The following is a 25136-nucleotide window of genomic DNA, read 5'->3' on the forward strand; positions in this document are numbered from 1 at the left end:
TCTTTTGCACTAGAAACCATTCAAAAGTGGAAGTGCATTGTCTGAGATATAAGATCTGTTAAAGAAGAATGGGGGAGGAAAGAGTATGGAAATAAATGTGACTTTCTCAGATAGTAAGAGAATGAACTTTACCCCCTGTAGATCTTAATGTTGCCAAAAAATGTCAGGCAGAGGTATAAAAACAAAACAATTAAATAAAACACGTTGGTGTTAGTCACAGCAGTGGTACATTTTGTTTCCTTTCCTCAGCCAATCTATTTTTTTAGTCAGGGCTATTAAAATCTAAATTATTGATAATAAAATTCACCTTTTTTTAACTGTTTCACTCAAAGAATTTATCCATTTAACCTGTCTTATCAAATTTATAGTCATAATGTTGTTTATAAGGTTCCTTTAACCTTTGAATGTCTGTAGGACCTGAGGTGACATTCCCTCTTCTGTTCTTAATATATTGGTAATTTATGTCTTTGGTCTTTTTTTCTTAATCAGTTTGGCCAGAGGTTTGTTTTTATTTTCTTGTTTTAATTTTATTTATTTATTTATTTGAGAGAAAGAGAGAGAGAGAGAGCAAGCTCATGAGTAGGGGGGAGGGACTGAGGGAGAGGGAGAAGGAGACTCCTTGCTGAGCAGGGAGCCCCATGCGGGCTTGATCCTAGGACCCAGAGATCATGACATGAGCCAAAAGCAAATGCTTAACCAACTGAGCCATCCTGCTGCCCCAGTTTGGCCAGAGTTTTATCAATTTTATTATTGATCGTTTCAAAGGACCAGTTTTGGTTTTATTGATTTTCTCTCTTTTATATTTTCAATTTCACTAATTTTTGTTATCTTATTTCCTTTTTTTTGTTTGTTTTAATTTTACCTCTTTTATTTAATTTAATTTTTTTTATTCTTATGTTAATCCCCATACATTACATCATTAGTTTTAGATGTAGTGTTCCATGATTCATTGTTTGTGCATAACACCCAGTGCTCCATGCAGAATGTGCCCTCCTCAATACCCGCCACCAGGCTAACCCATCCTCCCACCCCCCTCCCCTCTAGAACCCTGTTTGTTTTTCAGAGTCCATCGTCTCTCATGGTTCGTCTACCCCTCCGATTTCCCCCGCTTCATTCTTCTCCTCCCGCTACCTTCTTCTTCTTCTTTTTTTTTTTTTCTTAACATATATTGCATTATTTGTTTCAGAGGTACAGATCTGAGATTCAACAGTCTTGCACAATTCACAGTGCTTACCAGAGCACATACCCTCCCCAGTGTCTATCACCCAGTCACCGCATCCTTCCCACCCCACCCCCTACTCCAGCATCCCTCAGTTTGTTTCCTGAGATTAAGAATTCCTCATATCAGTGAGATCATATGATACATGCCTTTCTCTGTTTGACTTATTTCACTCAACATAATACCCTCCAGTTCCATCCACGTCGTTGCAAATGGCAAGATCTCATTCCTTTTGATGGCTGCAAAATATTCCATTGTGTATATATACCACATATTCTTTATCCATTCATCTGTTGATGGACATCTTGGCTCTTTCCACAGTTTGGCTATTGTGGACATTGCTGCTATAAACATCGGGGTGCACGTACCCCTTTGGATCCCTACTTTTGTATCTTTGGGGTAAATCCCCAGTAGTGCAATTGCTGGATCATATGGTAGCTCTATTTTCAACTTTTTGAGGAACCTCCATACAGTTTTCCAGAGTGGCTGCACCAGCTTGCATTCCCACCAACAGTGTAGGAGGGTTCCCCTTTCTCCGCATCCCCGCCAACATCTGTCGTTTCCTGACTTGTTAATTTTAGCCATTCTGACTGGTGTGAGGTGGTATCTCATTGAGGTTTTGATTTGGATTTCCCTGATGCCGAGCGATATTGAGCACTTTTTCATGTGTCTGTTGGCCATTTGGATGTCTTCTTTGGAAAAATGTCTGTTCATGTCTTCTGCCCATTTCTTGATTGGATTCTTTGTTCTTTGGGTGTTGAGTTTGATGAGTTCTTTATAGATTTTGGATACTAGCCCTTTATCTGATATGTCATTTGCAAATATCTTCTCCCATTCTGTCAGTTGTCTTTTGGTTTTGTTGACTGTTTCCTTTGCTGTGCAAAAGCTTTTTATCTTGATGAAGTCCCAATAGTTCATTTTTGCCCTTGCTTCCCTTGCCTTTGGCGATGTTTCTAGGAAGACGTTGCTTCGGCTGAGGTCAAAGAGGTTGCTGCCTGTGTTCTCCTTTAGGATTTTGATGGACTCCTGTCTCACATTGAGGTCTTTCAACCATTTGGAGTCTATTTTTGTGTGTGGTGTAAGGAAATGGTCCAGTTTCATTCTTCTGCATGTGGCTAGCCAATTTTCCCAACACCATTTGTTGAAGAGACTGTCTTTGTTCCATTGGACATTCTTTCCTGCTTTGTCAAAGATGAGTTGACCATAGAGTTGAGGGTCCATTTCCGGGCTCTCTATTCTGTTCCATTGATCTATGTGTCTGTTTTTGTGCCAGTACCATACTGTCTTAATGATGACAGCTTTGTAATAGAGCTGGAAGTCCGGAATTGTGATGCCGCCGGCTTTGCTTTTCTTTTTCAACATTCCTCTGGCTATGCGGGGTCTTTTCTGGTTCCATACAAATTTTAGGATTATTTGTTCCATTTCTTTGAAAAAAGTGGATGGTATTTTGATGGGGATTGCATTGAATGTGTAGATGGCTCTAGGTAGCATTGACATCTTCACAATATTTGTTCTTCCAATCCATGAGCATGGAACGTTTTTCCATTTCTTTGTGTCTTCCTCAATTTCTTTCATGAGTATTTTATAGTTTTCTGAGTACAGATCCTTTGTCTCTTTGGTTAGATTTATTCCTAGGTATCTTATGGTTTTGGGTGCAATTGTAAATGGGATCGACTCCTTGATTTCTCTTTCTTCTGTCTTGTTGTTGGTGTATAGGAATGCCACTGACTTCTGTGCATTGATTTTATATCCTGCCACTTTACTGAATTCCTGTATGAGTTCTAGCAGTTTTGGGGTGGAGTCTTTTGGGTTTTCCACATAAAGTATCATATCATCTGCAAAGAGTGAGAGTTTGACTTCTTCCTTGCCAATTTGGATGCCTTTTATTTCTTTTTGTTGTCTGATTGCTGTGGCTAGGACTTCCAATACTATGTTGAATAGCAGTGGTGATAGTGGACATCCCTGCCGCGTTCCTGACCTTAGGGGGAAAGCTCTCAGTTTTTCCCCATTGAGAATGATATTCGCTATAGGTTTTTCATAGATGGCTTTTATGATATTGAGGTACCTTTTTTTTTTTTTTCTTTTGCATTTAATTTGCTTTTTTTTTTTTTTCCCCATTGTGGGAAAGTGATTTTTTTTTAATTTTTTTAATTTAAATTCAATTTAGTTAACATATAGTGTAATATTAGTTTCAGGGGTAGAATTTAGTGATTCATCAGTTGCATGAAACACCCAGTGCTCATTATATCAAGTGCCCTCCTTAATGCCCATCACCTAGTTACCCCCTCCTCCCCATCCATCTCCCCTCCAGCAACCCTCAGTTTGTTTCCCATAGTTAAGAGATCTTATTGTTTGTCTCCCTCTCTGTTTTTATCTTATTTTCCCTTCCCTTCCCCTCTGTTCATCTGTTTTGTTTCTTAAATTCCACATATGATGAAATTATATGTTATTTATCTTTCTCTGAGTTACTTCGCTTAGCATAATATGCTCTGGTTCCATCCACATTGTTGCAAATGGCAAGATTTCATTCTCTTTGATTGCGGAGTAATATTCCATTGTATATATGCATACACCACTCTTTATCCATTCATCTATGAATGAACATTAGGGTTGCTGGAGTAGCCATCCTTTTATTGGACAAACTAGACTTTATTTTAATTTTATTTTTTACATATCTTATTTATTTGAGAGAGAGCTCAGAGCAAGAGAGAGAGCACAAGCTGGAGGGAGGGGCAGAGGGAGAGGGAGAAGCATACTCCCCGCTGAGCAGGGAGACCCAATGCAGGGCTCAATCCCGGGATCCTGGGATTATGACCTGAGCCGAAGGCAGATGTTTAACTGATTGAGCCACCCAGGTGCCCCAAGACAAATTAGATTTTAAACCAAAGACTGTAATAAGAGATAAAGAAGGACACTATATCATAATAAGGGAGTCTATCCAACAAGAAGATCTAACAATTTTAAGTATTTATGCCCCAACTTGGAAACAGCCAAATACATAAATCAATTAATAACAAACTTAAAGAAGCTAATTTATAATAATACAATAATAGTAAGGAACTTTAACACCCCACCATTCACAGCAATGGACAGATCATCTAAGTAGAAGATCAACAAGGAAACTAGGGCTTTGAATGACACACTGGAACAAATGGACTTAACAGATATATTCAGAGCATTTTATCCTAAAGTAGCAGAACACACATTCTTTTCAAGTGCACATGGAACATTCTCCATAATAGATCACATACTGGGTCACAAATCAGGTCTCAAATGGTACAAAAAGACTGAGATCATACCATGCATATTTTCACACCACAGTGCTATGGAACTTGAGGTCAACCACAAGAAAAAATTTGGCAGGACCACAAATACATGGAGATTAAAGAACATCATACTAAAGAATGAATGGGTCAACCAGGAAATTAAAGAAGAATTAAAAAGGTACATGGAAGCAAATTAATATGAAAACAAGATAGTACAAAACCTTTGGGATGCAGCAAAGCCAGTCCTAAGAGGGAAATATATAGAAATACAGGCCTTCCTCAAGAAGCAAGAAAAGTCTTAAATATACAACCTAACTTTTCACCTAAAGAAGCTGGAAAAAGAACAGCAAATAAAGCCTTAATCCAGCAAGAGAAGAGAAATAATAAAGACTAGAGCAGAAACCAATGATATACAAATTAAAAAAAAAATAGAACAGATCAACAAAACTAGGAGCTGATTCTTGGAAAGAATTAACAAGGTTGATAAACCCCTAGCCAGACTTATCTAATGCTATAGTTTTTAAGCACTACTTAAGCTGCAACACATAAAAGCTGGTATGTATTCATTTTAATTTAATTCAGAATATTTCCTAATTCCATTTTTGTTTTTATCTTTGACATAGGGTTAAGAAGTGTGTTTTTAAACTTCCAAATATTTGAGTATTTTTCAATTATTTTCTATTGATTTCTATTCTCCTCCCCATTGCGGTCTGAGGATATATGTTGTGCAACTTCATTCTAGAATTTTTGTGACACAGAAGTGGTCTATCTTGGTGAATGGTGTGTATTCTGTTGGGTTTCTCCCTTTGCCCTGTGAGGGTCAATTAGGTCAAGTTGGTTGATAGTGTTGTTCAGGTCTTATATTTGCTTACTGATTTTCTTTTTTTTTTCCCTAAAGATTATTTATTTATTTATTTATTTGACAGAGAGAGACAGTGAGAGAGGGAACACAAGCATGGGGAGTGGGAGAGGGAGAAGCAGGCTTCCCACAGAGCAGGGAGCCCGATGTGGGGCTCGATCCCAGGACCCTGAGATCATGACCTGAGCCGAAGGCAGATGCCTAACGACTGAGCCACCCAGGTGACCTTGCTTACTGATTTTCACTTTACTTGTTTCATCAATTACTAAAACATCTCCAACTATAACTGTGGAGTTTAGAGTAGTCATTTTTAAAATGCCATGTGCAGTGGCACTGATTCTTAAGGTCTAATAAATCAGCAAATTTTCTTTTATTTATTTAAAGCCATATAATTTGCCAAAATTGTGTCTGCTAATGCTTAAATTCAATGTAATTTGGGTCTTAGTCAAAATAAGCAGCACCAGATAATTTTCATCAAACAGCACATGGTAACAACTATTTATGCATTCGTGCATAATTAAATCAAAGACATATTTTGGTATTTGGGGATCTATCTCTATTCAACAAACTTTCTAGATATCATTAACCAAAAGGGAACACACTAGATTTCTTTTTTTTTTTTTTCAAGATTTATTTGAGAGAGAGAGAGTGCAGGCTAGCAGAAGTAGGAGCAGAAGGAGAGGGAGAGAGAGAGAATCTCAAGCAGACTGCCCACTGAGTATAGAGCCTCATGCAGGGCTCGATCTCATGACCCTGAGATCATGACCTGAGCCAAAATCAAGAGTCAGGGAGTCAGCTGCCTGAGCCACCCAGGTGCCCAGAAATTTCTTCTGACATTAAGATCCTAGGTGATGGTTTTTAGAAAATTCCCATTTTAAGGCTCAGTTGCATTAGTTGTAGAAGAAGGAAGGGAAGACTAAATGAGATTTTAAGAATCTTTACTTTCTGTGATATCATTCTCATCAAAATCAGCATATTTATTTTATTTACATTTGTTTGACTTAATGTGTGTTTTTGGGAGCCTACCACTTTTCTTCTATGAGGTAACTTACTAAATTGAGCTTCATTCTGTCAGTTGTAAAATAATATAGTAACCACAACCCTGCCCCTATCCTGGGAAATTGTAATAAATGAGAAGATGACCAGGTCAAGAGTTGTACACAATCAAATTGATATTATCCTAATGATTATTGTTAAGCAAAAACACTCACATGCTAGTGAAAGTTGCTTCTTCTGAACCACACACACACACGCACACACCATTTCTGCCCCAGAAGCTTAATTATACCTGTACTATCACTTGTATGTCTTTGAATGATCTTATATTGTTTCTAACTCAACATTTCATGATCTTTCCTTCCCTAGGCAGCTAATTAAATCAGCAGCTGAACTCTTCAATTCATACTAAGGCAATCAGGAATTTCTATTTCTTTTCAACTAGTTCCCTCACATAATTGCACAGTTCCTTTTTCTAGAATCTTGAAGAAGCAAGATGGGATGGATTTAATGCGTTACTTTCAGAGCCACAAACAAGACTGACTTAAGACTTTGGCCAACTGGTATCTATCTGAATGGAAGATGGTTTGGTTGGTTGAAAATGTGCTAGTTGATGTCCTAATGTGGCTTTTGATTAATTCACACCAATGATTCTGAATTTGTGCCATCTACTTTAAAAAGAAACCAACTTGTGAAGTATTATTTCTTATTTTTCATCCAGAGAGGATTAGTGGAGAGAAAATTAAGTTCCCTCATCTAAGTAAGTACCTCAGGGAACTATTCACCTATCAATGTATGGGAGAGTTTCAGCCTGCAACTTACCCAATTTCATTAGCATTAATGGGAGTTTTGTGTGAAATCCCGTGTGAATCATTGCTTTAGGAGATCTGTAAGAGTTGTTTGATTACTTTTATTTTGTAATGGCTCTATTCTCCAGCTCAAACTTTTAACTCGTTAGACTTGCAATAGATGCTAGTTTGGAAGGAATCAAACTTGGACTTCTAAAGGTAATTAAATCAGAGGAGCATCACATGGAATCATTCACCACTCTATTAGATGCATGCTGCATATTAGGTGCCCAGATGTTCTACTGGATTGCAGTTGATAGTATGTGAGGACTCAAACTTGAGTTTTTAGCTCTCATCCAATTATGTTTTGTTAATATGAAAAAAAATAAAATATGTTTTATTAATATGTACTCATTTATTAGTATTCTTACTCAAGGCCTCTATTTTTCCCTCATTGCTGGGCCATGAATTCTGTACCCATTTGGATGATGCTTCAAGTACCCTACCCTTGCCTTTCCTCAGCTTCTACTTTCCAATGATCTTTACATAGTATTAAAACAGAATTTGTGTCCAAATCCGGGCAATTTTGAAAATGAAAGGAGAAACTAGTGAGGCTGCATGGCCTGGGTGCACATGCACAAACACCCTGGAAGTGCACTAGGGAACCTCAGCAGCCTTAGTGATGGGGAGGAAGAGAGAGCAAGAAGCCCAGATGGTGGGCAGCCCTAGGCCCCTCTGACCGAGGTCCAGCTTCTGTCACTGCCAGTGGCCTCTTTCTATGGACCTAGTGTGCTCACACACATACGGGCCTGGGATAGAAGAGTATTTTGGGAATTCAGAAGAAGAGATGACTTCTGACTAGATGAAAATTCAGATGAATTACCTGGTGAATGAAAAAGAAAGCACCAGAAATCTGACAGTATTTCCCTTTCTTTGATGAAAGCCTCACTTTATGTGTAATAAGGGAGATATATTGTGAAGAAGCAGGAGTATGGAATCAGAGACTCCAGCAAATCTGGATCTTGATGCTGGTGTAAGTGAACATTCGGATGGTTGGATCAAGATTCAGTTTCAGGGGGCGTCTGTGTGGCTCAGGCGTTAAGCGTCTGCCTTCAGCTTAGGCCATGATCCCAGGATCCTGGGATGGAGCCTCGCATCAGGCTCCCTGCTCCGCGGGAAACCTGCTTCTCCCTCTCCCGCTCCCCCTGCTTGTGTTCCTTCTCGCTGTCTCTCTCTCTGTCGAATAAATAAATAAAATCTTAAAAAAAAAAAAAAAGATTCAGTTTCAGATGACTTCGCTGTAGAATTTGAAGTTGAGTCTTGATTCAGAAGATTATAGCCTTAGTGAAGAAGAAGAATTCTCAGAGGAAGATGATGAGGTATATCAAGGTAAATCGGACAGGACAGAGTGATATAGAGTCACTTGAAGAAGATCCTGAAATTTCTTCTGCAGTCTACTGGAAGTATAATTTTTGAAATAAAATGAATCCACCCCACTGCAACAGATGTTGGGCAACTGGTGAGAAGTGGCTTCATAAAGAGAAAATATGTAAAAACCAATCTAGAAAAGTCAACACAAGTAGAAGAGGGCTTTGATGTTCCTGATTATAAAATTAATAATAATAAACAAAAAACTACAGTGGATGATTCCAAAGAGACATATGTTGAAGAAAATGATGATCACACAAACCTCCCAATTCTGACAAAAGTAAACACTATTCTCAGCCATGGACTTCTAATTGCATCACTTATAGCAGCCAAGATGTCAAGGAGTTTGAGTGTGAAAAAACGTGAGACAAAGAAGAAAGTATGGAATCTAGTTTTCTCCTTAATGCCATTAATTCTCATGGGATTTGCCTAAAAATAGTTGCATTTTCCATTGCAATATAGGACACCTTATGGCATGTTTTACACGTGCAAAGAAGTTTTAAAAAAGTATGCATAAGTCCTAGAGATCTGCTGTACAACATAGTACATACAGTTAATACATATTAGGCACTTAAAGTACACTGAGGGTAGATGACATGTCAAGTGTTCTTATACACACACACACACACACAAAGAAAAAAACACAAGGAAATTGTTGGAGGTGATGGATATGTTTAGGACCTTGACTGTGGTGATAATATCATGGGTGTATGCTTATGTCCAAACATATCAAAATGTATACATTAACACATATAATTTTTTGTAATTTATATCAGTTTTACCTCAATAAAGCTTAGAAAGAGAGAGAAGCAAGCCCTACTCAGTATGAAGACAACCAATTCAAATGATTGTGATATTCCCCTAGTCGACCTGTCCATAAAAGTAGAATTATGTATTTCTAACACTATAACCCTAAACATTTAAACGAACATGAAATGTATCATTTTTTTTATAAGTCAAAGCAAGAAAATATCTTCGTTCATGTATCTTTCTTCTCATCAGTGTAATTTACCTATTGGGGTTGGTAGTGAATATTTACTTCCTTTTAGAAAAATGTAAGTTCTGTCTCTATATTATATTTGGTTTTTGATGTAATTTAGATTGGATATACTGCTCATCCTTTACTCCTATTCCTTATATTTTAAATCTTATCCACTCTCTCTTAAATGAGAAGTACCTAATTTTATTTTTATATAAGTAAGGCATTTAAATGTAACTTATTTAGTACTTTTCATGTAAGGAGAAAAAGTTTGTGCAAAAGATTTAATATTAAAATTTTAAATGCCCTTTAATCTTGAGATTTTTACTTTCTCTCCTCTTTCAGAGCCTCTTATTTTTCCAGATGAAAAATAAATTGGTAGTTATATTTGGTGCTGTGTAATTAAAGTGTACTTTTTCTCCAGCCACTTTGGTGTATAAGGGATTAGTGGTAAAGATGTTGTCTCTTGAGAAGTCTTTGGGAATAGGCATCATTTATCCATAAAACAGATCTTTTTAAGTCTCCATAGTAGAACATGGAGTGGTCCTGGGGGGGTACAGCCTGGGATATTGGACTCCCCTGCACAGGATTTCAGGATTTGGTGGAATCAATTGTTTCCCCTAAACTGATACACAAATCTAAGACACTTTGAGGTATATTCTTGGGCTGGGTTACATAGTGCTTGGTAGTTTCCTAGATTTCAGAGCTTATGGCAAGTTCTAGAAACCAGTGAATTCGGGAAGATAAATTTAGAAATCTGATAGAAAAAAATGTTCATTTTAAAACTAGCTAGAAGGGTCATAACTTTTTTCTAAATTATCCAGAAATTATGTGTCACCTTTCTTCAAGAAAGGGTCAAAACATAGGATTCTAAAATCTCTCTCAAACCATGTAGATTTCTTGATTCATGTTTAAATATAAATCTTATTTGAAGCAAAACATTGTGAATAACCACTTTGATTTAGGGTCCTGGTGTTTTTCTCCTGTGTGTGATCGTTGTGTAGACGGGTGAGGGCAATAAAATCAACTGAACTACAAGTGTAGAATAGGGCTACAGAGTCATTGCAAACAACTTTCCATTCCAGTCACTAACAGTATACTGTTGTTATAAACTTCAGAACCACCCCCCCACACACACAAATGCTTACCCATGTATGTATATGTAAGCAAGAAACAAATGACCGAAGGGATTAGGACATCAGCCAAAGAGTGGTCCTCAAATACAGTAAAACTTCATTAGTCTGGGATTTAGATCACATTAACTAGAACTAAGTAGAACTCATCTTTTTGAGGAGAGTTGGTGGCATAAATGAGATTATCAACAATGTATATCTGGGGTATATGTCTGCAGTGACTACGCTATTTATAAAACATTCATATCTATGTGCAGTTGGAGTCTCCTGCATGCCTATGGATCAGTAACATAGTCTTCCTTTTTCACATTTTCAGGTTTAATGTATTTACTTATTGATTTACAAATAACTTGTTAAATGTGTGATTAGAAAAAAATGAAAGAAGAACCATTAATGATGATGTAAGGACAACAAAGATAAAATGAGTGACCTAGCCTTTGACTCTAACCTTCTGAAATATAAACTCACTCACATAGATAAATGCCCGGTCTGTAAAATCTAGAAAAGTTCAGCTTATAAACACCCTAGGTTTTTGTTTGTTTGTTTGTTTTTCACACGTTTTTCTACCCTCCTACCTCTCCAGTTTTATTCCAACTTGCCTTTCATCTGACCAACATCTCCATCCTTCTATTCTACTTTTCCATTATCTATTTCTATCATATTTCATTCCCACCCCCTTCACCCCCTTCTTTCTCCTGTAAATTTCAATGGCACTTCCCCAATCAAACGTCAGAGTAGAGACACTGTGCAGAGAAAAACCAGAATCCCACAAAGTGCTGTTCCTTTAGGTGCATTTTCTCTAGCATCAGATGGGCACCAAGACTGTCAGAAAACCTGTTGTCTCAGAAAACTCTCTCACCATTACTCTTCTAGCTATTTTAAATCTTCATCTTCCTGTATTCTTCAACTAACTCACTAGCCCTGTAACGTACCTGGAGCTAATAATTCTAGCTTTTATTTCAGAACAAACAAATGCCATTACAATTGGAAATCTGTCCAAGTCAAACCCATAAAGGTAAATGTACCTAAACCCTTATTTTTATCTTTTACATGTGAGTAAAAGTGTAAGAGAGACCTTCCCCTTTTGAAGGATTAATTCATTCGCCAGAATTCTCGAATCTATAGCCTGCTACCTCCCAAGAGACCTGGCTGCACTGATTTTCCCTCTTTCTGCAGTGACTTCAAATAAAACAAATTAGCTAACATTGGTTGAGAGGATGTGGACCCACATTCACAGATGAAGAGAGGAAGGAGAGAGGAAGACCTAGAGAAACGTCCAAAATCACGCTGTTTGAAAATGGAAGGGCTAGAATTAAGACTGAAATGTGTAACACCACAGAGAGGAATTATTTGCTACCGTATATTATCTGTATCATATAATCACTTAAACATCCTCAAGTCTCTCTCATCCTAAATCAAATTCCATGAAATAATCCTAGAATTACTGTCTATTCTTACGGTCTCTAATTTTCACACTTCCCATTTGTTCATCAACTCACAACACTCTGGCTTTGCTTTCTCTGTTACCCTGACACATCATTTTCCTTGTGATCATCTATCAGCTCTTTGTGGCTATCACTTCTCTTTTCTGAGTCTTCTTGATATTTGCTATTTTTCATTACTCAATGTTTTTATAAATGTTCTTTCCCTGAACTCTAGGACACCACATGTTGTGGCTTTCTTTCTACCTCTCAGCTTGCTCTGTTTTGCTTTCCTTCATGTACTGCTCTTTCCTTAAATGGTTCCCACTGCTTGTCAGAGGCTTCAGTTCTTGGTCACCTCATCTGTCACGATGACTTGGGTAAGGACCCGTTTGTTGCCGCTTCCCAGAAGCTGTAAGGAAGTTCTGTTGGAACCCTTATTCACCACTGTCACCTCTACCCTCTCAAATGCACCTAGAGTTTTAGAGTTCTTTTCACAACCCAGAGGTGTGGTGGGAACTTCACAGTGAACTAGTAATTGACGATGTAGCTGAGGAAATATTTGGATTGCCACGGTCTTTGGGTCTTCATTGTGTAGCTGGGTTTTCTTGCACCCATTCCTGATGCAGCCTGATAAATGGTTTTACTTCATCATCTCCCTGTTGTGGGTGCGAAGGTTGACACTATTGTCATCTGCAGGCTTTTTCTGCATTTGGTCCTTTACAGGTGTCCAGATAATAGCTTGAATTCTCAATCTGAGTTGCCAATCTGTGTGTTGCAGAGAAGGAATGATAGTTCCCAATTTTATAGAAATAATAAGGCAGCTCTTGTAAATAACAATCGTAGGAGTTTTCTGATGGAAGACTAAAGCCTGTGGCTCCTCTAACTTGCAGAACTGGAAATTCTCATCTTTTGTTTGCATTCTTGGCTCTTACACAGTTTATTTTATTTTTTTAAAGTTTTATTTTATTTTATTTCAGAGAGAGAGCACATGCACAAGCATGAGCAGGGACAGGGACAGAGAGAGAAGCAGACACCCTGCTTAGCAGGGAGCCCGACGCGGGGCTCGATCCCAGGAGCCTGGGACCATGACCTGAGCTGAAGACAGACGCTTCACCGACTGAGCCACCCAGAAGCCCCTCTTACACAGTTTAGATGTGCAAACATCAGTGACTATGCAACAAAGGTACTCTCACCAGTAAATCAGCAATGAGTGGTGTTCACGCAGAGATACATCGGTTTATTTAGGGGCCAGACCTGCTCTGGTGCCCAGCATATCCCTCCTTCTCTGCTTAGCGGCAAGCAGAGAACAGGTATACACAGTTGTAAGCAAGTGCCAGGATATGCCATTAGCAAAATTTGCTGCCAAGTTCTTGGACTGGTCTTGCCTAAAGGTAATTTAATTTTCTTTGAAGACAGGGTGTAGGTTAGGGTGTACTTCTGCTTAGATTTTTTGGTCCATTGTTAGCCCACCCATTTACCTTTTCCTGTTCCATTATACTATTTTGGTCCGTACAGAACAGAGATACGTGAGTAGGGAAGAAGGAGAATGCTAAAGTGGAGGGTTAAAGGCAGAACTGAGTGCCCCAGGGAATCTCATACAGACCTCTGCACATATCTGATCACTGCATAGATCACGGCTTACTTTTCAGTTTCCCCTTTTAGAGAGTAATATCTTCAGAATAAAAGGAACATACTTTTATTAGTCTAAATGAACTGTAGTGCCAAACCCAGCATAGTCCATCAATGCTCATAAAACTTGCAACCACCAAGGAAGCTTCAATGGAGTATTTGTCTTCTCAGAAAGTAACAGCAACAATTTTTACCATACCCCATCAAAGCTTGTAGTTTTATTGTTACCTCTGGATGAATTTCACACATCCATCTTTTCATGCAATGGTAATACCCTATGAAAATTTCAGACTTTCATTACTCCATTTGTTACTGAAATGTTTGTCAAAGAAACAGGAAAGGTAAAATACAGGTCAGGCCCATCATAGTACCTTTGTATCCCACAAACCCAGGGTATAAATTTCTGGACTAGTCTGATAGCACAATGTAACACTTACCCTGACATAATAAATTCAACCCCACAGTTAAGATTCAGCTATAAGATTAGTCATAATAATACTTGGTAGAATCTTTCCATCTTCTTTCTACCCACTCCAGATATCTATATTTATGCACACACATATACATGTGCATATATATGTAAATGTAAACTTATCTACACATGTGTATATACATATAAATTTATATATTCTATATACATATGTTATAAATATTATATATACACATACATATTTATTATATGGATTTACATATTGGAAAATAAAATTCACCTTGAGAATGAATTTCAGTTTGGCAATATGCATTAAGATTTCCTCTAAATAGTCACAATTTTAATCCAGGGAATCTATATCCAGTAATTTATTCTAAAGTTATTGAGACATGCATGCAAAATTTTAAGTATAAGAATGTTTTTAGTAGTATTATTTTCAATAGAAAATAAATGACAGACACATCCTTAATAACAGTCTACCATTTAACTAAATATACCCATTTTGTCAAATATTTTTCAGTTCTTCCTGTAAATCAGATTTCAAAAGAATATTAAATAATACAATAAAATATCCATAAGGTAATTTAAAGCGGGAAAAAAAAGCAGCATATAATATTGTTACACATATAATGGTGATGGTGCGGTCTTAGGCATTTTATATATATATACATATTTTGTTCTACTTTTGTCTAATATTTGTCTATTTCTGTCCTATCTTTTTCACTTTTTCTGTCCTAAAAGGTATTTTATTTTTATGGTCATAAACATTAAATGGTTGTTAAAAGATTTCTTAATCATTAAAATCAGAAACAACTAATAGAATGGGATCTAATATGGTTAATTACAGATGTCTATGTTTAGGTATACACATTTGAGAAGACAAAAAAAATTTAATAAATATTCATGATTTTAATGAGTCAAGATCAGTTTTAGGCAACAGTTTGCAGTGTCTCCTGACAAGACGAATGCAGTCTGTGAATGACTGTAATATTTCTATTAGGAAAACAAAGTGAGAACCCCTCTGTTCTTGGACCCCATGTTTGGACTATGGTGCTTGGTTCCAAGGACCACATTTCAAGAGGCTCAACGACATGTAAACTAGTGTGACCAAAATTACAAATGGCTGCCATGTGGCATCACAAAGTCCTCCAGACTAGTAGTTCTAGCAGGGGCATCTGTTTTGGTTAAATATAAAGGCATATTTCTTAAGATCAGGACTATAAAAAAATGAAACCAGTTTTCCTGTGACATCATTATGCTACTTTCACAAGCAAATGGGAGAGCATCTGAGTGGTGCCTATGGCATGAGCCCTGTTCCACAAAGAAAGTAGATGAACTCCACCCACTCTCCCTCCAAATGCACAGAATCCTGAGACGTATATGGCAGAACAATCTGGGTGTTTTCAGGATGAAGACACTTTTTTTCATTATGAGGATTCCTTCCCCATTAATAAAATGTTGAAAAATGTCACAGAAAAGGGGATGAGCATGAATCACAGAACAGAATTACTTTTGTAATGTAGCATGTTTTAAGAAGACTCAAGCAGATGCACATAGAAACAGTTTGCCAAATTATTTTACAATAATATTATAAAATATTTTTTCTCAATGGAAACGCTTATGGCTATCAACCTAAGAAAATCCTGTTGGAATGTATGTGTTCAAACCTGTCTTCAGAAACTACTTAATATGTCGATAATTACTTATGAGTCTATTTAATGTCTGGTTTTGAATTGCTTTTTCTGTGATTCACAAAAAAAGTACAAGTATGCCAGATGGCAGTGCATAAAATGAGAATAATTTAATGCTATTGCTTAACAAAGTACTGTAACTTGGCTTACTGTGAGAAAGAAAATTTATTTTTAGGATGTCAACCTTCACATCTAAATGTATGTCTGTATGTATATGTGTGTGTGCATACATATATGTGTGTGTATGTGTGCATGTGCATTATAAGACTATATAGGGATTTTTCATCTGTATATTGTTTACTCAGGCATTTTGTGTATTCATCAACAGAATTAATGGGCACATACTTTGCATTGAATTTTCTTTGTGATATGTTTATTCCTTACAGGATAGGGATGAGAAGATGGATCTGACAGAAAAGGATAAAAAAGTATCTACATTAAGACCCTATTCAACAAATGCAATATGGCTATTAAGCAAAGTCAATATAATAAATGCAGGAGGGAAAACACATTCAAACCTTTCAAATGAAGCTGTGTGGGCTGCACAATTATAAAGCATATTTACAAATAAAGTGAAACCTGAGATTATACAGCATGAACGTGCTAGGTAATTATGAGTTAATGCAACAAAATATATCATTTTGCTTATTCCTTATCAGCAGGGGGTTTAAGGTAATGGATACCTTTTTAATGAAATAAATGGAAAACTATTTGAAAACACTGGGTAAAAACAAGAGTCCTAATTAATAATCTGCTCTTTGCTATTTCCTGTTGCAGATTTTAGCCAATGTTCTATATTCAGCTGTAATCTAACCATACCCATTTAACTTCCAACTGAAAGCAGGGAAATGTCTTCAAAGTATCCTCTACTTCCAATGCATTGCCAAATTCTCTCTTCTAATTTTTCATTTCATAAAAGTAAAAATAATCTCAGAAAGTTATCTTTAGTGCTTCTCCACAAAACCCGCATCTTATCTCTACAACATCCCTGATCTCATTTAAAATTGTGAGGACTAGAGTTATCTTCTTTGCATTTCAGACAAATTAACTTGTCCCATTTTATCCCCATCTCCTTCTAGTTGCCTTAACTTCTTGCTGCCAATTGGTGAACATCTGCCATTCGAAACCATACCAAATCATTTTACTTTCCTCTGGATCTCTCTTCCATTCATAGCCAAGTATTTTTTTTTTTTCATGAACTCAAGTATTTTTTATTTACTAATTTTTTTCTAATTACTAAAAAGCCTTGAATGCTTGAATGCTCTAGGTAATACCTCAGAGGCATCTGTTACTTTTAGGGTCCCACTATCTTCCAAAGGACAACCTTTGCTACTTTGCCTGAAGTTAGTCTGCCCTTCCCAAAGTTCCATAGAGTCAGAGCTCAACTTTACCTTTCTGCTTATTCTAGCACACAGAGCTCACCATGCTTGGATTCTCAATCAACATCAAGTAGCTAATCAACAAGTAAATTTCCCAATATTTAAGTCAGGGTTGGGTCAAGAACCAAAATAATGTATGTTTTTTGATTTACTGAGTTGATGGTTGAATAACAATCCTACAAAAGTGGGCTTAATCCATCCAAATGAACCAAAAACAGTAATGAGGATGTTCCACACCCTTATAAGCCTCAGAAGTCATGTCTCTACTACAAAATGCTAGGGATAAAATGAGAATTTTGTTGCCTGTTTAATTGCCCTCGAATCCCTAGAGCCCCAACACAAAGAATAAGCACACTGATACCTACTTGGCATTTGAAGTCACAGTGCCAATCTGTCACCATCCTGTAAGCAATATATAAATTCTGTCTGCAGCTGCAAAAGAACTGTCTTCTCTGCCCTATTCATTTATTTGAAAGGAAAGTAACAACCTTACTCTACACCATTTGCAGGTATGGTGACTGCTGTCCCTGCAACTGATTAAGCTCCATTTGTTTACATAATATTAAGGAGTATTTCAGGCACCAATCTTTCAAGTTGCCAACAAAAAACACTTTGTTTTCAGTTTTTTTAAAACATAATTAATCTGTAGACTTCTGTGCTAGGTTAACTCAATTGATTTTTTTTTTCCTGCCCCCTCCCCCCTCCCCTTTGTCACTTGACAGCTTGAAACTGGGCTTGGAAAAGCTCATTTGCATTCTTGCAGCAAGGCTGCAGAATAAACCGAGCAAATGCGTCTATTTGTGTACTTCAATATATGACTGTGCTTGCTTCAATCAAGACTTATTTTCAGTATCATGGCCAACAAAAGCATTAAACTGGTTTTCTCCGACATGAGTGATAAGCTGTAGAATGTATTTCTTTAAAGGATTTTTTTTCTGTGACGCTTATGGAATGCAATAAAAAACAGAAGCAAGAGTGCAAATCTCACTAGAAATTCATAATGCTACCTTGCCATTTGACTCTTTCTCCTTGTTTCCTGACATGTTAAGTACCTTCATTATAGTTTAGGTTGTAACTTATTATAAGTTTAAAAGATTACAGATATTTCAAAAAGGAATTATTTTTAAAAATCAGTATTTCACAGTGAACTTTAAAAATTTCATTCTCAGCCCAAGATTGTCATTTCATATACTGATCTCTTTTGGGAGTTGATGCTGGTACTGCCTTCTAAGAGTGAGAAACATCTAAAGTCTTATTTTTTTCAGGCATTAGTATTGTTTCAACATAATCTCTTCTGGGTATTTTTTTTTCCCTAATTCTTCCCCCATGAAAATACTTGGTGCAATTTCACTTAAATTATTTCTTCCTTAACTATTTCCCTGCCAGGGACCAAAGATTTAGTTGAACCTAATTATTTTTCTGACTATAAATTCATGTGGTTTCATCTATAAAATGGAAATCTGTATCTGTGTGTGTGAGAGAGGCAGAGAAAGAGAGGAGAGAGAGAGACTGGCAGAGATGGGAGGGGGGAGAGGGGGGAGGCATGGAGAGAGGGGGGAGGGGGGACAGGGGAGAGATTTGTGTGTTACTGGTACAAGTGAAAGAAAAAAAATCATGTTCCTTATGTTCCACATAATGCTATAGTACAGTGTGAATGACAGAGGTGATGTTCTCAGTCATTTCAGTCAACACATTCTTCTTTTCACAACCTAATCTCCTTCATCTGAAAGAGAAATATATTTTTAGCCACCTCTCTGGGACCAAGTCATTGATTTATGAATATAAGGTGAAGGACTTCATGAATTTTTTCCTGACCTCCATCTGTCATTTTCTCAGTCATATCTATTTTAAGAAATATAAAACAAATTGTCCTAATGGGGCACATTATCACCTTGATATATCACACAGGAAGAACTCCCTCTGCTTCTTATCACACCCATACAGAAAATTAGTTTTACACTGCCCTAAGCTGATTTTCTGTCTATTCTTTATTATTTTATACTGATAATGATATACATTACTCAAATGCTGATTCATTCTGAATATTCTCACCAGAGATTGGAGTAAGTCCCTTCAAGTCTTTTGTAGATAAGGACAGAAACCAGAAGCAATTGTTCCTGCAACTGAGAATTCCTGGAATATTAACCCACCAAAGCTGACCAATGGATCATTGCAGTGACTGCCAACTTTTCCTTTACTACATATGAGTTCACATTCTAACAACACTACCAGTTATGTCTTTGATAAACATCACACCTGTTAAGCCTCAAGCCTCATCCAAAATAAGCTTAGAAAACACATCTCTAATCATTAGGAAAATGAGAATCAAAGCTATAATGAGATACCATCTCACACCCATTAGGATGTCTATTAAAAAAAATAATACAGAAAAAAAAACAAGTGGTGGTGAAAATGTGGAAGAAATTAGAACCCTTGTATACTGTTGATGGGAATGCGAAATGGTGCAGTCGCTATAGAAAACATAGTATAACAGTTCCTCAAAAAATTAAAAATATAATTACCATATGATCCAGCAATTCCATTTCCATATATATTCTCCAAAAAATTGAACCTAGGATTTGTACACCCATGTTTATAGCAGCATTATTTGTAGTAGCTACAACATGGAAACAACCCAAGTTTTATTGACAGATGAATAGATAAGCAAAATGTAGTGTATACATACAAGGGAATATTATTTAGCCTTAAAAAGGAAGAAAACTCTGACTTATGCTACAACATGGATGAACTTTAAGAACATTATGCTAAATGAAATAAGCCAGTCTTTCTTTCTCCTCCTCTCTCTCTCTCTCTCTCTCTCTCTCTCTCACACTCACACACACACACACACACACACACACACACACACACACAGCAACTACAGTATGATTCCAGTATCCTCTTGGTTAGATGCAGAGTGGGCATATGCCAATATATTCTATAAGACTAAATCAGAAACTGACACACAAATAGGATCCACTTTGTGGCCAAGATGCAACATGTTTCATGCAGTCTGATGTTAAAATAGCACATTTTCCTTGTAAGGTATCATGAGCCTTCCTGTGTGGTCCTGGAAGCTCTGATAATATACTTCAGAATGGGGGAATATCACTTTAGTTCACATGCAGAGACATAGAGTTCTCCTTAGGGGTTGGTATTGTCACTAGGGCAAATATAAATGACAGTACATGAAACGGGCTTGATCTACATGAGGCTGACTAATAAGGAAGTTAGCAACCAGAGTTTCATTAATAAAATCATGATGTACAAATAATTACATTTCTTTCCTTTGGTCATAGTTGAGCATTTTGTTTTATTCTGACTCTTACACTTGAAGAACATTGACAAAATGAAGTTTTGTTGGAGGAGGGTGATCTGGACAACGCAATATCTAGAATCCAAATTTAGAAATGAGGAAGAGCTATACGTACGGTAACTGTTTAGCTTAAATACATAGGAAAGACGCTGTATAGTTCTACAATTCTGAGGCACTATCATAAAAAAAATAGCTTCATATTGTGTAGCTTTAGATAATAAAAGTAGGTCAAATGGGATAAAGTTGAAATATGTTAGAGTTCATATCTTTTTTAAAAAAGATTTATTTATTTATTTGATTGGGGGGGGAAGGAGAGGGAGAGAAAGTCTTAAGCAGGCTCTGTGCTCAGCTTGATCTCATGACCCTAAAATCATGACGTGACCAGAAACCAAGAATCAGACGCTTAACCAACTGCACCACCCAGGTGCTCCTGAGTTTATGTCATTTTTTAAAAAAATTTTGTAACAATTAATGCTGTTCATGACACAACTTAACCCTTCTGAAACACTAGTCTCCCTGTCACTAGAAGAATTCAAGTGTGACAGTCATCCATGAGGAACAGAATCAAAGGGAATCCTGCATTGATAGAAGTTGAGATGTGAGACCTCAAATGTATGTCTAGCCCCAAGATTTTAAACTTCTAAGTAAATTGGACACCTTGGAAACTTACACTTATCCCTTTGAAAGTACTCATATCACTTTTAACATTAAAGAATAAAGAAAGTTATTTAAAGCACACTCAAAAGTTGTAATGATCACTAGATTGAGCTCATGCCATATTAGGACAGAACAAAACCCAGTTTTAAAATAAGTTTGTAGAAACACAGGACAGGACAGTTATGTGAAAGTCGTTTGGTGAGTGCTGAAGTTAACACAAAAATAATAATGACCTGGTTAGCTATGACACTAAAGGCATGCACAAAAAAATAAGAGATACATAAGTCAGACGTCATTAAAATTAAAAAAAAAAAAGTTTGAGCATCAAAAAACATCCAGAAAGTGAAAAGACAACTTTTAGAATGGGAGAAAATGTTGGCAAATCATATAGCTGATAAAGGTCTAGTATCCAGGATATATAAAGCACTCTGACAACTCAACAACAGAGACAACAAAATTAAAAAATGGTCTGAGTACTAGAATTAACACTTCTCCAAAGAAGATATGCGAAGGCTCAGTAAACGTATGAAAAGATACTCAACATCACTAGTCATTATGAAAATGCAAATCAAAACCACAGTGAGATACCATTTTATACCCACTAGGATCACTGGAATCGGAAAAATGGAAAATAAGTATTGGCAATTAGAGGAAGTAAATGAAACCCTTGTACATTGCCGGTGGAATGCAAAATGACTTGACTACGTGCTGAAAAACGTCTGTTGGTTCCTCAAAAAGTTGAAGATAGAATTACCATATGACCCCTACAATTCTACTCCTAGGTATATAACCAAAATAATTGAAAACAGTGCTCAAATATCCATACATGTGTGTTCATAGCAGCACTATTCACAATAGTGAAGCCAAAAGATGAAAACAACCCCAAGGTTCACCAATGGAGGAATGGATAAAGAAATTGTATTGTATACACATAACAGAATATTATCCAGCCATAAAAAGAAATGAAGTACTAATACATACAACAGCATGGATGAACCTTCAACATATAAGGTTGCATACTGTATGATTGTATTTGTATTAAATATTCATTATAGATAAAGCCATGGAGAAAGAACACCGATTATTGCCTGTCACAAGCTGGAGGGGGATACAGGGACAAACTCCTTAATATGTAAGGGGTTTTACTTTGGAGTGATGGAAATGTTTTGCAACTAGATAGGGGTAATGATTGCCTAACACTGTAACATCCAGTACAATATTGTACTAAATGCCACTGAGTTGTTCATTTTTAAACAATAAATTTTGTGTTTTGTGAATTTCATATCAATAAATTATTTTTTAAAATAACACATTCTGCAGGGGATGGTAGAGATGAGTTCAATCTTTAAATACCTCAGAGTCAAGTGTGGTGGTCCCTTCCATACCTTTATTTAATTCAACAATCTGGCTCCTTTAGAAACTGGATGGATCCTAGAGGATGATTGTATTCTTTGCCAGACTTAATCAAGCACTAAGCCCAGCTACAGCTGCAGCACTCAATGTGCTATTGTCGCTACAACAGATTAATAAGGTCTCAGGTACATGGGATGTAGCCCTTGGTTTGCCAAATGGGTTCTTCTTTTCCATTCAAATTGGAAAACAAGATCAGAAATAGTTTGCATTCACGTAGGACAGACAACAGTATTTATTCATGATTATGCCTCAGGACTATGTTAAGTCTCTTGTCCTCTGTTAGGAATTCTAAAAGATCTGGGCCACCTGGACATCTCAAAGAATGTCGCAATATTCCACAACACCAACGACATCATGCGAAGTTGGCAAGGTGAGAAAGAAGTGGTTAGTCTTGTATAAGCCTTGGTAAGATACGTGCATCCCAGAGAAGAGAAAATAAACCCTGAAAAGACTCAGGGGCTGGATACTTCAGTGGCATGTGGGGGATTCTGGAGTCAGGAGAGTACCATGATATTCCTTTCAAAGTAAAACACAAATTGCAGCAGTTTGCCTCTTCCATCACAAAGAAGGAAACACAGTGCCTGATAGACCCTTTTTGGTCTACTGGCAACACATTCATACCGAAGAATAATTACCAGGAAACGTGAAAGACTGTTGGGCTTCCTGGTGTAGGAAAGGACACTGCAGCAGGTCCAAACCATAGTGTGGTCAGTGCTGCCACCTGGACCACACAATCCAGCAAACACTACAGTGTTAGAAGTGTCAGTGGTGGGAAAGGATGCAGTATGGACCTTATGGCAAGCTCTGGTGCAGAATCACAACGTAGGCCCCTGGGATTCTGGGGCCACATTATCTACAGGAGAATTATAAGTCCTTTAAGAAATAAGTGTCTTGACATCTCACTGATGGGGCACTTGAACACGGGGCCCAAAGTGACAATGCCCTTGGAATTTCCCATTATGAGCTCGGTTCTGCCCAGCCCACCACCTCTGGTAGGCCTAGCAGCAGCTGTCTATAATATAATGGAAATATGCACCTGGGAATGAACGTGTGCAGAGCCAGAGGGTACAAGTTACATCCGTGAACATGTAGTCCAGACCTCACGTCACCTGCAGAGTTATACCAGTGCCCCTCCATCAACTTGTACCAATGACCAGATGTGGTTCCTATGCAACCAGCTGAAGGAGGAAGGAAGTAACTGGGCTTGGTCTATGAATAGTTCAGGTCGGTATGTGGGTACAAACTGAAAATGAGCCATGGCTGCAGATCCATATTCAGGGGTCATCCTGAAAGATGGTCAAGAGTGATAATTTCCAAAATGGGCTAAACTATGAGCAGTTAACCTACTTGTCTTTTTTGTGGAAGGAGAAATGACCCAAAGTGACAGTGAAGGGCCTTGGAGGAAAAGAACTGGAATATTGGAGATACCTTCCAGGTAGAGGCACGTGGAGGTCATACAGAAGTGGGCACAAAATGTAATTATTTTGTTAACTCTCATTGGAGAACATAAAGCACAGGAGAGGCACTTGCCTGAACTACCAAGTAGATAATGTGACTGAGCCAGTTATCTTTAGCCATGCTTTGTCATCGACCACCCACAACTGGTATGAGCACATGAGTGGAGCGGTCATGGTGACAGAGCCAGAGGCTGTAAATGGGCCAACCGCACAGTATCCCACTTACCAAGGCAAATCTATTGATACCTCTGAATTCCTGATTTATCAGTAGCAGAGACCAACAATTGAATACCCGATATGGCACCATTCCTCGAGGACACGAACTTTGGCAAGTCGATTACATGGAGTTCCTTCTATCCTGAAAAGACCATCTGTTCAATTTCATGGGGATAATAAATAAGTTGTGAATATGGGCATTCCTCTCCTGCCCACACAGCAACAGTCATAGCCAACACCACTATTTGGGGGCTGACAGAATGCCTGAGCCATGGGCATGAACTTCTCTACATATCTCATCAGATCAGGAGACTGATGTTAAGTGATGGATGTAAAAAGGTGCTGGAGTGGCCCGTGACTATGAGATTCATTGGTTATATTATACACTATGCCATCAGGAGGCTTCTGGCCTCTTATGGAACACAAGAATGACCTCCTAAAGGTGAAACTGAAATGCCAGCTCTGAGTGAACGTCTGAAAGGAGTAAAGCATGACTCTTCACAGCACAATGCATCTATTCAATGTCTCTCTATATAGTGGTCTGTCCCCAAAAGGAAGGATACATGTGCTCAGAAACCAGGGGGTAGAGGTATGGGTGGCCCCACTTACCATTGTTCCCAATGATTCATTGGGGGAACTTATGATTTCTGTTCCTATAACTCTAGGCTCTTCAGGGTTAGGGATCCTGGGCCCCAAAGGTGTACATTCTTGCTAAAGTACACAGCTAAGAATCCTACTGAACTATAAGTTATACCAGCTACCAGGGCACTTTGGACTCTGTGCCCAGGGAAAAGCAGGCACTAAAGGGGTCACAATATTAGCAGGAGTAACTGGCCTTGATCATCAGGATGAGATA

The 25136-nt window shown here is 37.6% G+C and overlaps 1 pseudogene; it reads left to right on the forward strand.

Moving 5' to 3' along the window:
• LOC110587456 overlaps positions 1 to 9421 on the forward strand; it is a 70204-nt pseudogene extending 60783 nt beyond the window's left edge.
• Positions 9422 to 25136: the final 15715 nt, after the last annotated feature.

The sequence above is a fragment of the Neomonachus schauinslandi genome, chromosome 10 (genome assembly GCF_002201575.2).
Source record: "Neomonachus schauinslandi chromosome 10, ASM220157v2, whole genome shotgun sequence".
Taxonomy (NCBI): Eukaryota; Metazoa; Chordata; class Mammalia; order Carnivora; family Phocidae; genus Neomonachus; species Neomonachus schauinslandi.